Genomic DNA, 12,340 nt, shown 5'->3' with positions numbered 1-12,340 from the left:
CTCCTCGAGTCCTCTCTTGAGTCCTTGAATATGGCTCCTACATTTCAAAACCAGCAAAGACACATTGAATCCCTCTCACAACAGGAATCTCCCTGACTTCCCCTTCTGCTGCATCTCTCTGACTCCATCCAGAGAAAGTTCTCTACTTTGTAAGGGCCCAGATGATTATATTGGGCCCACCTGGATAATCTCCCCTATCTTAAAGTGAGTAGGTTGAAATACATCGGCAAACCTCCTTTCGCCAAGGAAGGTATGCCCAGGTTCTAGGTATGAGGCTGTAGACATCTTTGAGGAACCATATTGGACCTATGTATGACAGAGCTCTACATTACAGGAGTAGGATTCCACCTGCATAAATACAATTGGGCTTTTTCTTGGTAGAGCACAGCTGGTTTTTGGTTTGCAATATGTGGGGGGGGGGGGAGCTTTTAAATATCCAAATATAGAAAGTCAAGGCCTTTGAGTATGTTTCTGAGACATTACTGTTCATCTTTTTAGGCTTATGGAATTGCACTCACAGCCCATCCTGAACATTTAGGAGCTCCTGAGAATAGGTAGATTCAGGAGGGCCAGGATCTGGAGTCCAAGAGGTGCCAAAGGACCATGGGAGAACCCAGTATTAGAACACATGGCAATACCAGGGGTCAGTTATTACAGGACATGAGCTTAAAGTTAGGTCTAAAACAGGCTGACGAGGAGATGCAAGGCAAAATCCCCATTTGGTGATAGCTCAGATGAGGCCTAGGGTCTAGGGTCATATCTAAGCCAAGTGTTATAAGCAGCTGATAGACACAAGTTCTAATGGAGGCCACAAACCTCCATTAGCATCAGAAATGAGGAGACCTAGTTGCAGGTATCTGATACAGTAAAGGAAAATTGAGGTCCAAAGAAAGGAAATCCATTCTTGGAAGAACATGGGTAGTAGGCAAGGATGATATAATAAGGAATAAATGCAGGAAGTGGATTTCTAGGATCAAAGAAAGTCCAACAATGGGAGCAGGGGGATAAGAACAGGTAAGTCGTATAGTGCCTATGCTTTAAGACTGAATCTGATCTAAGGGGGTCTGTGGCAAGGATAACACTATGGGGGAAAAAGGAAGCCGGTTACATGGTGGCAGGCCCTGTCCCTGTTTCAGGCACCGGAGATATAACTACACATGTCACATTTCTTCCCTCAAGGATTATATGGTTTAGGAAGCAATAATTCATTACATGAGAAGAATCAAGAGAAATAAGCAGCAAGGCCATGGTGGCATATAGAAGGAAGAAGAAAGGATTCCAGAAGAATCCTTGTAAAGACCTAATGGTCAAAGAGGAGTTAGGTAGTCTCCAGATGACTCCAAACCTGGGGCAAGACTCAGAAGGGGGAGAGATCATGGCCTTTTAAGAGTTAAGCAATCAATCGATCAATCAACCAATAAATAAAGTTTAGCAAGTAATTTAGTAAAACCAGAGTATATGTCATATGAGGTCTACTTTCTTGTCACTAAAAACTCACTGTCCAAAGTTTCATTTTCACTGCTAGCATTTGAAGAGAATTTAAGGATGTGTTATTTCAATGACAAGGTTTGAAATTTCCTTCTGTGTTTTGGCTAGAAATTTCTCTCTGCACCCTCTCTCCACCATGGGACAATGTCAGAATTCAAGACTAAGCCTATTAGCCTGGCATTTTCTTTCAGCACTAAAATTGCTGGAGCCAAACTGAACTTCAGACCCTTCCTCTATTTGCTGAGGTGCAGCTCACCTCTTACCTTCCTGGTGGCCTCAGGTGAAATCATGACTAGTACTTGGGCTCATGTTCAGAAATGATTCTCAGACCACCTGGCACATCCTTATGTTTCTCAGAAATAACTTCTGGCTACAGAGACATATGCTTTATTTTCTCTGCTGAACATGATTCAGTAGTCTACTTCCCCTCAACTTGTCCAGTTCTGGTCCCTGTTCAACCTGAACTAGCAGGACAACCATTCAACAAACATGGTCCAAAGCATAAAGCCATGCATTGCATTGCACCAAGTCAGAGATGCTAATTGTCTGAAACTGTTGAACCAGAATACTAAGATAAACTAGAATACTTGGGGTTTAATCACCTACTTCAGAGTAGTTCATTATCAAAGAGAAATGTTGTTCTAATGTTGTACCCTCTGTTTCCTATGTGTTTTCTAATGCTGAGTCAAGAGAATCCTATATGGCAAATAATCATCATTCTTTCCTTTATCTAAATAATATTCAAACATCCCTAATAAAGATAGCAAATACTTCTTTGAAGTTTCTATGTACTTAGAATTGTCTATGTCTTGAACTCATCCAAACTTTGCTGATAGCACAGATGACCAAAGTAAGCAGGAATGATGAAGTTAGTTAGGGGCTCTGACTCTGAGGAGTCTGCCCACTCCTGCTGGTTTCTTCTCCTGTCTGGGTGCAATCATAGGAATGAAGGACTAGAAATCTGTAGAATTGCCATAACTAAGGTTCTGTACTACTTAGGGTTCTTCAGGGAAACACAACAAACTGGATGTGTATATACACATATATTTATACATATATTTATTATATACATGTATTTATGTAAATGTGTATATATAATGTAAAAATAAATAAATAAACAGACACATATTTATGTATAGATTTATTTTGAGTAATTGGCTACATGATCATGGAGACTGCCAAATCCAAAATTTGCAGGATAAGCTGGCAGTCTGGAGATCCAGAGAAAATCCCATGTTGCATTTCCAGTTTGAAGGTCATCCGTATGGAAACCCAGGGAAGAACCCATGTTGCAAATGCCGTCTGTTGACAGAATTCCCTCTTGCTTGAGGATGGTCAGTCTTTTGTTCTTTTCTTTAGAATTTTTTTAAATGTTTATTTTTGAGAGAGAGAGAAAGAGACAGAGTGTGAGTGGGGGAGGGGCAGAGAGAGAGGGAGACACAGAATCTGAAGCAGGCTCTGGGCTCTGAGTTGTCAGCACAGAGCCCGACGCGGGGCTCGAACTCACAGACCGTGAGATCATGACCTGAGCTGAAGTCAGATGCTTAACCCACTGAACCAACCACCCAGGCGCCCCTCTGTCTTTTGTTCTATTCAGGCCTTCATCTGATTGAATGATGCCCAGTCATATTATGGAGGGAAATCTGCTTTACTCAAAGTCCATCAGTTTATAGGATTAACCTATAATCCTAAAACCTATCCAAAAACCTATCCAAAAATACCCTCACAAACACATCCAGAATAATCTTTGACTACATATATATTGGGCACCATGGCTTAGCCAAGTTAATATATCAAATTTACCATTACAGCCTCTAATTATATGTTCTCCTTTTCCTTTATTGACAAAGGCCTCAGGACCATCTGGTGTTCCTCTCTTCTTTAATGGCTGTCCCCACCTCATGGTCGCCTCTGGTTCTTCTGCTCCCAAGACTGGCTGAAAATCCTTTCCAACAATCCTGAAGACAGGCATATAGGACAATTTTGTTTGTGAGGTTTTTCAGCTGATAAAGACCAGGAACAAACAAGATACAATAAAAACTACAGATGTGGAGATTCCAGGCTTAAAAAATCATGCTTGGTTTTTCCCATCTTCAACCCAGTTCTTGGTTCCCTTTCTGAGGTAGTAACTGGAACTGTCTGGCTTCTGTTGTCTATGTATCTCCTTGAAGGTAGATCTTATCCAACCACTGGTCTCTGACCACCTGAAGTTGCAACAAGGTAAAACATACCCCAATGCAAGGGCCTTTGATCTGAGGAAGATTGCTTGCATTTATGATGAAATTTTCAACTCCCTGCTCTTCAAGCCCTGTTCTTCAAGCAAGAATATTCCCTTGGGTTATATTCTCCCTGGAGTCTTGTCCCTAGAGAGGACTTTATAAAATCCTTAGACACTGTGTGTAACCATTTCTAACTGGGCAGAAAATAAGCTATTCGTCCTCTCATTTCTGCCTCTCACTGCATACCAGTAAAGTCGGGAATTTCCACCTTTTCCAAAGAAGAGAATGCTGTTGTAACTGTGTTGAAGCCCTGAGCCCCACCCTCTGGCTCAGCCTGGTCATCAGCCCAGACCCAGCTCCCAGTGCCCTCCCTTTTATCCCTGTCCCCTCCTCTTTCCAAAGCCAAGTCAGATGGACAAAACAGTGGGAAGTTTTGGCTTTTTCTCTCCTCTTCTTAATTGTTTGGACTCCTGTATGAATTTTACTGTCATTATTCAAGAGAAGGGAAAAATAGGCCAAATCTTAAGAATGGCAGAAACCATCAGAAGAGGGCACAGTGTTAAAATATGTGTGGAGCCCTTATTACATTTATTTTTTTTTCTCGTGCCTTCTTTTCCATCTCATCTCCACTGATAAAGATGAGTCCATGACCTCACCATTTGATGCCTCCATGACCCCAGCTACCTTCTCACTGACCTCAGTCTCACTGCTCTCTCTACAAACCCTCTGCCCTTCAACCCATCTTCCATATGGCTCTCAGGATATTATTTCCTAAAACATCCTCTTCAGAGAGATGTACCCCCATACAAAACTTTCAGTGGACTCCCAGTACCTACCCCAGATTTTCCACTATCTGACCACAATCTTTCCACAATCTGACCCACCTTTTCCAATATGTCTACACACTCTCTCATGGATTCATTGGTTTATCTATTCTCTCTATTAGATTTATCTAATAGATTTATCTATTCTATCTAATAGGTTCTATCTATTCTATCTATGTGCCAGGTCCTAGTGATACAAATCTCTGTTCTCATGGGCTAACAACCTGGTCCGGAAAATGGAGACTCCAATAAGTCATTTCAATTAAGGAGGCAAGACAAGGCACCAGGATCCTCTCCCACATTTGTGTGAGCAAAACCTCTGTTCCCACTTGGCTGGTTTCCTCATTGACCACTGAAAAGGCAACACATTCCTTCCTCTGAACATTTGCTCAACGATCACCCCTCTCTGTCCTGTCCTCCCACCCCAAATCCTATCTGTCCTTGAAGGCCCACATCATTTCCAGCCTGTTCCATTGCGTTTTTTCTGACCATGAAGCCCACACGGAACCATCATTTCTGTGTAGTCACAAACACTCATAATGAGCCCACAGCATGGTTCTGAGCAGCATTTGATGCCCTGCAATCGGCATTCTGCATTCCAATCTATCATGAGGGAATAGTCATCCCCAATCCTCTTAGCCAGAGTAGCTCACGTTGGGGGGGAAGCAAGAAACATATCCCTATCCACCCCTTCTCCAGACCTCAATGCTCTAGGCACTACACATATGCCACCTTGTTTCTGCATAGCCTCTCTGCAAATATTGATTACATCTGCTTTGCAGCAGGGGAAAGACTAAGGCTACAAAAGGTAAAAGTAACTTGCCAAAGTTCACCCAGGTGGTCTGATTGGCTGCAGGATATGCCCCCAGGTCTGTCTCCTGAAGCACTCACCTGCTTTTCCGGCCACTACTGCCTCCCTGGTCAGCACCGCTGAGGGTCAGAAGCTGCTTCCTGTTCAAGGGGGAGAAGCATGGTGGGAATCCCAGAGCCTGTACTTGCTGACTTTCTAATTAGGGACAATATTCCCTCCAGCTTCTGCATTGCAAAATACAGGAAAAGCTTCCATGCCTGAGCACATGAAGCCTCAGGACCCCTGCTCAGCCTCCCCCAGCCCTGCCTCACAAGCCTGCGATCTGACCTGTGTTGTTACTCATCTTCATTCAGAGGCAGACAGCATAGCATGATGACAGTGTGGCTCACAGGGAGCCGAGAAGGATGAAAAGAAGTAGCAGCCATGAGCGTGTGCTGGGTCGGGGAGGCAGACTATGACACTATGCTAGAGTCAGAGATTCAGATTCCAGCCCTGTCTCTGCTGCAATATTAAAAGGTGTCATTTACTGTATGCTTATGTGTCAGCCACTGAGCTAAACTCTTCACATGTTCTGTCTCATTTAATACTCTAGTCACTAGAGGCTAGCATGAAATGAGTCACTAGAGGCTAACTCTTCCAGTGACATCTTATTTCATTGGGTGCCATGTACAGGCTTTCTCAGCTTCTCTGCAGAGCCCTTGGGACAGGCTGTGTGTTTGAGGCTGTCAGGTTCCCCTGGGCCCCAAGTAAAGCACAAAAAAAGGACACGTCACTGAAGTTGGAGACATGTCCAGATGAGGAGGAATTCCAAACCAGGACAAAGAAATTCTTTCTCCACTTCCTGCAGATACACACATGTACCACCACCTCAGCCAACCACTCCTTCATTCTCTACCAGCTCTTACAGCTTCTTAGCCATTCCCACAATGTCTCTATTATTCTACTGGGCCGTGGAGAATGTGCTGATTTCACCCTGTATCTACACATACACACAGATGCACACACGTGCATGCACACACATTCTTACTCATAGAACTGAAGGATGGGAGTTCTGGAGGGATACTCAGACATTCTCTAATGGGCAATAATAAAAACATCCTTCTATATCAGAAGTGTTTCTCCACATTAATCCACTCAAAGAGTTAAACTAGGAGTTTGAACTGGCCTGTCATTTCCAAGATCGTGTCTCTCGTTTCCCTTCTGATCCCTGTCTCCCCAAGATTCCCTGAAGGCAAGACAATGGTTTATCCTTATTAGTAATGCTTCACAATTTATTTTCACATTTATCAGTCTAACAGAATACTAGCCCACCCCAGAAGAACAACTCACAAGTTGAAGGTTGGGTGGAAGGAGGTCACATCAACCCTCCTCTGCCTCCCATTACCTTTGGATTCAAGATAGGGTTTTTTTCCAGCTGTGTTCACAAATAAAATTGCGTATTTTAAAAGTGTACAACGTCAAGACTGAAATATGTATACATTGTGGGGTGCCTGAGTGGCTCAGTCCGTTAAGCATCTGACTTTAGCTCAGGTAATGATCTCACAGTTCATGAGTTCCAGCCCTGCAGTGGGCTCTGTGCTGACAGCTCAGAGCCTGGAGCCTGCTTCAAATTCTGCATCTCCCTGTCTCTCTCTCTCTCTCTCTCTCTCTCTCTCTCTCTCTGCCCTCCCCCACTCACACTCTCTCTCTCTCAAAAATAAATAAAACATTAAAAAAATTTTTTAAAGAAATATGTATATAGTGTGAAATGATGACCACAATTTAGTTAATGAATACTTATGTCCATCATCTTACATAGTAACGACTGTGGGTGTGTGTATGTGTGTGTGTGGTGAGAACACTTAAGATCTAGTCTCTTAGCAACTTTCACGTATACAATAGTGTTGTTAACTATAGTCACAATACTGTACATTATATCCCCAGAACTCATTTGTCTTATAACTAAAATCTGTAGCCTTTGACCAATCTCTCCCTATTTTACCCCTCAGCCCTGGGCAGCCACCATTCTTCTCTGTTTCTAGGAGTTCAAATTAATTTTTTTTGGTTAAACTTATAAGTGAGATCATACAGTATTTGTCTGTGTCTGGCTTATTTCACTTAGCACAATGCCCTCAAGATTCATCTGTATTGTCATGAATAGTAGGATTTCCTTTTTGTGGCTGAATAATATTCCATATGTGTATGCATCATACATTATATATACATACATACATATATGTATGACATACATATATACATATATGTATACATATGTGCATATGTACATACATATGTGCATGTGTATACATATATGTGCGTGTATGTATGATACCATTGAAATTTTGATAAAGGATTACCTTGAATCTGTAGATTGCTTTGGGTAGTATGGACATTTTAATAATACCCATTCATCTGTTGATGGACACTTGGGTTTCCATATCTTGGCTATTGTGAATAAATCTGTAATTAACTTGAGAGTGCAGATATCTCTTTTTGAGATACTAAGTTCATTTCCTTCAGGTATGTATTCAGAAGTGGATTTTCCAAATTATATGGTAGTTCTACTTTTAATTTCTTGAGAAATCTCCATTCTGTTTCCCATAGTGACTGCACTAATTTATATTTCCCCCAACAGTGCACAACGTTCCTTTTTCTCCACATCTTTACCAACACTTGTTGTTTTTTGTCTTTTTGAAATCTTTTGTCTTTTGAAATAACAGGTTTAGGTGATATCTCATTATGGTTTTGATTTGCATTTCCGTCAGGATGAGTGATGTTGAACACTTTTTCATGTACCTGTTGCCTATTTGTGTGTCCTCTTTGGGAAAATGTCTGTTGAGGTCCTTTGCCCAGTTTTTAATTGGTTCTCTGCTTTTTTTGCATTTGCATTTGCATTTGCAAAAAAAAGCAGAGAACCAATTAAAAACTGGGCAAAGGACCTCAACAGACATTATAGCTTCAAGACATATCAGATCTACGTTGTTCAAATGGTTTCTCCCATTCCATAGGTTGTCTTTTCATTATGTTGATTGTTTTCTTTGCTCTGAAGAAGTTGTTAGTTTCATGTAGTCCCTCTTCTTTATTTTTGCTTTTCCTTCTTGGGGTTTTGGTGTCATATCCAAAAAATCACTGCCAAGACCAATGCCAAGGAGCTTTTTCTCTCTTTTCCTCTAGGAGTTTTATGGCTTCAGGCCTTACATTTAAGTCCTTACTGCATTTTGAGTCAATTTTTTGTGAATGGTATTGGGGGCCCAGTTTTGTTCTTCTACATGAAGATATCTAGTTTTCCCAACACCACTTGTTGAAGAGATTGTCCTTTCCCCATTGTGTGTTCTTGGCACACTTGTCAAATATCTGTTGACAATATATGTAATGGGCTTTTTCTGTGCTCTCTATTCTGATCCATTGGTTGAAGTGTCTATTTTCATTTCCCCTACCATACTGTTTTGATTACCATAGCTTTGTAATATGGTTGAAATCAAGAAGTGTAATATCTCCCACTTTGTTCTTTCTCAACACTGCTTTGGCCATTCAGGTATTTTGTAGGTCCCTAAGAGGTTAGGATTGCTTTTTATATTTCTGTAAAAGATACCACTGAAATTTTGATAGCAGTTGAGTTGAATCTGTTGATTGCTTTGAGTAGTATGTACATTTTGACATTAATTCCCCAATTTGTGAATATCAAATATCTTTCCATTTATTTGTATCTTCTCTAATTTCTTTTATCAAAGTCTTACAGTTTCAGTGCAGGCTTTTTATCTCCTTGGTTAAATGGATTCCTAAGTATTGTAAATGGAGTTGTTTTCTGTTTCTTTTTCAGATATTTTGTTATGGTATATACAAATGCAACTGATATTTGTATGTTGATTTTATATATTGAAACTACACTAAATTCATTGATTAGTTCTAACAGTTTTTTTTTTTTTTTTTGGTGGAGTCTTCAGGGTTTTCTATATATATTAGATTATATCATTTGCAAACAGAGAGAGTTTTACTTCTTCCTTCCTGATGTGGATGCCTTTTATCTTTTTCTTGCTCTGGCTAGGACTTCCAGTACTATCTTGAATAAAGGTGGCAAAGGTACACATCTTTGTCTTGTTCCTGATCTTAGAAGAAAAGGCTTTCACCTTTTCATAACTGAGTATGATGTTACCTGGGTTTTTAATATGTGATCTTTACTATGTTGAGGTACATTCCTTTTACAGCTAATTTATTGAGTGTTTTACCATAAAGAATGTTGTTTCTTCAAATGTTTTTTTTCTGCATCTATTGAGATTATCATATGATTTTTATCTTTCATTCTATTAATGTGATTTAAAACTGATTTCCATATTATCAAAGCATCCTTGTGTCTTGGGAATAAATTCCACTTGATTATGGTATATGATCCCTTAATGTGCTGTTGAATTAAGTTTGCTCATTTGTTGTTGCGGACTTTTGCATCTATGTGCATCATGCATATTAGCTAGTAATTTTCTTTTCTAGTAATGTGCTTCTCTGGCTTTGATTCAATCTTGGTAGTTTGTATGTTTCTAGGAATTTTTCCACCCTTCTAGGTTATACAATTAGTTGGCATATAATAATTCATAGTAGTGTCTTATTGTCCTGTGATATCAATTGTAATATTTCTGATTTTATTCAAGTCTTCTTTTTTTTCTTATTTAGCCTAGCTAAAGGTTTGTCCATTTTATCTTTTCCAAAAAAGCAGCTTTTAGTTTCATTGATCTTATCTATTTTTTAGTGTCTATTTTATTTATTTCTGCTGTCCTCTCTGTTATTTCCTTACTTCTACCAACCCTGGGCTTAGTTTTTTCTTCTTTATTTAGTTAAACTATAAAGTTAGGTGGTTGGAGATACTGTTTTTTTCTAACATAGGCATTTATCTTTATAAACTCTCTTATAAACTGCTTTTGCTTCTTCCCTTAAGTTTTTTTAAAAATTTTTTAATGTTTATTTATTTTTGAGAGAGAGACACACACAGAGGGTGAATGGAAGAGGGGCAGAGAGAGAGGGAGACACAGAACTGAAAGCAGGTTTCAGGCTCTGAGCTGTCGCACAGAGTCCAATTCAGGGCTCGAACTCACAAACCACGAGATCATGACCTGAGCTGAAGTCGGACACTTACCAGATGGAGTCACCCAGGTGCCCACCCGTTAAGTTTTGGTATGCTGTTTTTCCATGTTTGTCTCAATATATATGTTATTATTTTTAAATATTTTATTTTATTTTATTTTATTTTATTTTATTTTATTTTATTTTATTTTTTGAGAAAAACAGAGAGACAAAGCATGAGCAGGGGCGGCGGGGGGGGGGGGGCAGGTAGAGAGAGAAGGAGACACAGAATCTGAAGTAGGATCCAGGCTCTGTGTTGTCAGCACAGCTCGATGTGGGGCTTGAACCCACAAAACATGAGATCATGACCTGACCGAAGCTGGATGCTTAACCAACTGAGCCACCTAAGCACCACTCAATATATATTTTTTTAATTCCCCTTTTGATTTCATCTTTGATCCATTGGTTGTTCAGGATTATATTGTTTAATTCCCCATATTTGTGAATTTCCCAGCTTTTTTTTCTATTTATTTTTTTGTCTCATACCATTGTGGTCCAAAAAAGATACTGTATATAATTTCAATCTTCTTAAACTTGTTAACCTGTTTTGTGATCTAACATATGACCTATCCTGGAGAGTGTTTTGTGTGCACTTGAGAAGAATGTGTATCATGATCCTGTTGGACTGAATGTTCTGTTGGATCCATTTGGTCTAAAGTATAGCTGAAGTACAATGTTATCTCATTGATTTTCTGTCTGGATGATCTATCCATTGTTGCAAGTGGGATTTTGAAGTTCCCTGCTGTTATTTTATTACTGTCTATTTCTCTCTTTAGATTTGTTAATATTTGCTTAATATATTTAGGTGCTTCAACCTTAAGTTCATATGCATTTTCTGTTATTGTATCCTCTTAAGTAATTGACCCCTTTATCATTATATAATGACCTTCTTTGTCTCTTGTTACAGTTTTTTAACTTAAAGTCTATTTTACCTGATTTAAGTATAGCTACTCCTGCTCTCTTTTGGTTTCCATTTGCATGAAATATCTTTTTGCATCCCCTCACCTTCAGCCTATGTGTGTCCTTAAAGCTGAAGTGAGTCTGTTACAGACAGCATACAGTTGAGTCTTGTTTTTCATCCATTCTCCCACTCTGCCAACTGATTGGAGAATTTAACCTATTTACATTTATGCTAATTATTGATAATTAAGGACTTTTGCCATTTCGTTAATTTTTTTTTCTTTTTGGCTGTTTTGTAGTTGCTTTGTTTCTTTTTTCTCCTCTTACTGTCTAACTTTGTGATTTGATAATTTTCCATAGTGGTATGCTCAGATTGCTTTCTTTTTATCTTTTGTGCATCTACTATAGGTTCCTACTTTGTCATTACCACAATACTTACATTAAACATCTAATAGTTTTAACAGCCTATATTAAGCTGATATTTAATTTCCATCAATACAAAAAATCTACCCTTTTACTTGCCCTTCCACACTATATTTTCGATGTCCCAGTTTATTTCTCTTTATATTGTATGTACATTAGCAAATTATTATACCTATAGCTTTTTCATTCTTTTATGTTTTAACTTTTATACTAGAGTTAAGTGATTTATATACCACTACTACATTATTAGAATATTCTGAATTCAACTACTTATTTTTACCAGTGAGTTTTATATATATGTTTTCATGTTACAATTTAGTGTCCTTTTATTTCTGCTTGAAGAACTTCCACTAGCATTTTTTGAAAGGCATATCTAGAGGTGATGAACTCTCTTAGCTTTTGTTGTGTTTAAGAATCTTTGTCTCTTTCTTATTTCTGAAAGACAGCTTTGCCAGTTCAAGTATTCTTGGTTGGCAAGGTTCTTTTTCCTTCAGCACTTTGAATATATCACCTCACTCACTTCTTTTTTTTTTTTTTTATGAAATTTATTGTCAAATTGGTTTCCATACAACACCCAGTGCTCA

The 12,340-nt window shown here is 39.0% G+C and overlaps 1 long non-coding RNA gene across 1 annotated transcript in view; it reads right to left on the bottom strand.

The window, feature by feature from the left end:
• Positions 1-2,614: 2,614 nt before the first annotated feature.
• Positions 2,615-12,340, bottom strand: part of LOC121020502 (uncharacterized) — a 12,792-nt gene continuing 3,066 nt past the window's right edge. Inside the window, exons 3-4 of the long non-coding RNA XR_005786165.1 lie at positions 5,423-5,482; positions 2,615-2,841 (exon numbers count right to left, since the gene is read on the bottom strand). This is a non-coding gene — a long non-coding RNA (uncharacterized LOC121020502). The remainder of the gene's footprint in view (positions 2,842-5,422; positions 5,483-12,340) is intronic.

The sequence above is a fragment of the Herpailurus yagouaroundi genome, unplaced genomic scaffold (assembly GCF_014898765.1).
Source record: "Herpailurus yagouaroundi ecotype Mexico unplaced genomic scaffold, PumYag 250, whole genome shotgun sequence".
NCBI classification, from domain to species: Eukaryota; Metazoa; Chordata; class Mammalia; order Carnivora; family Felidae; genus Herpailurus; species Herpailurus yagouaroundi.
This window is presented reverse-complemented; position numbering and strand designations above follow the sequence as displayed.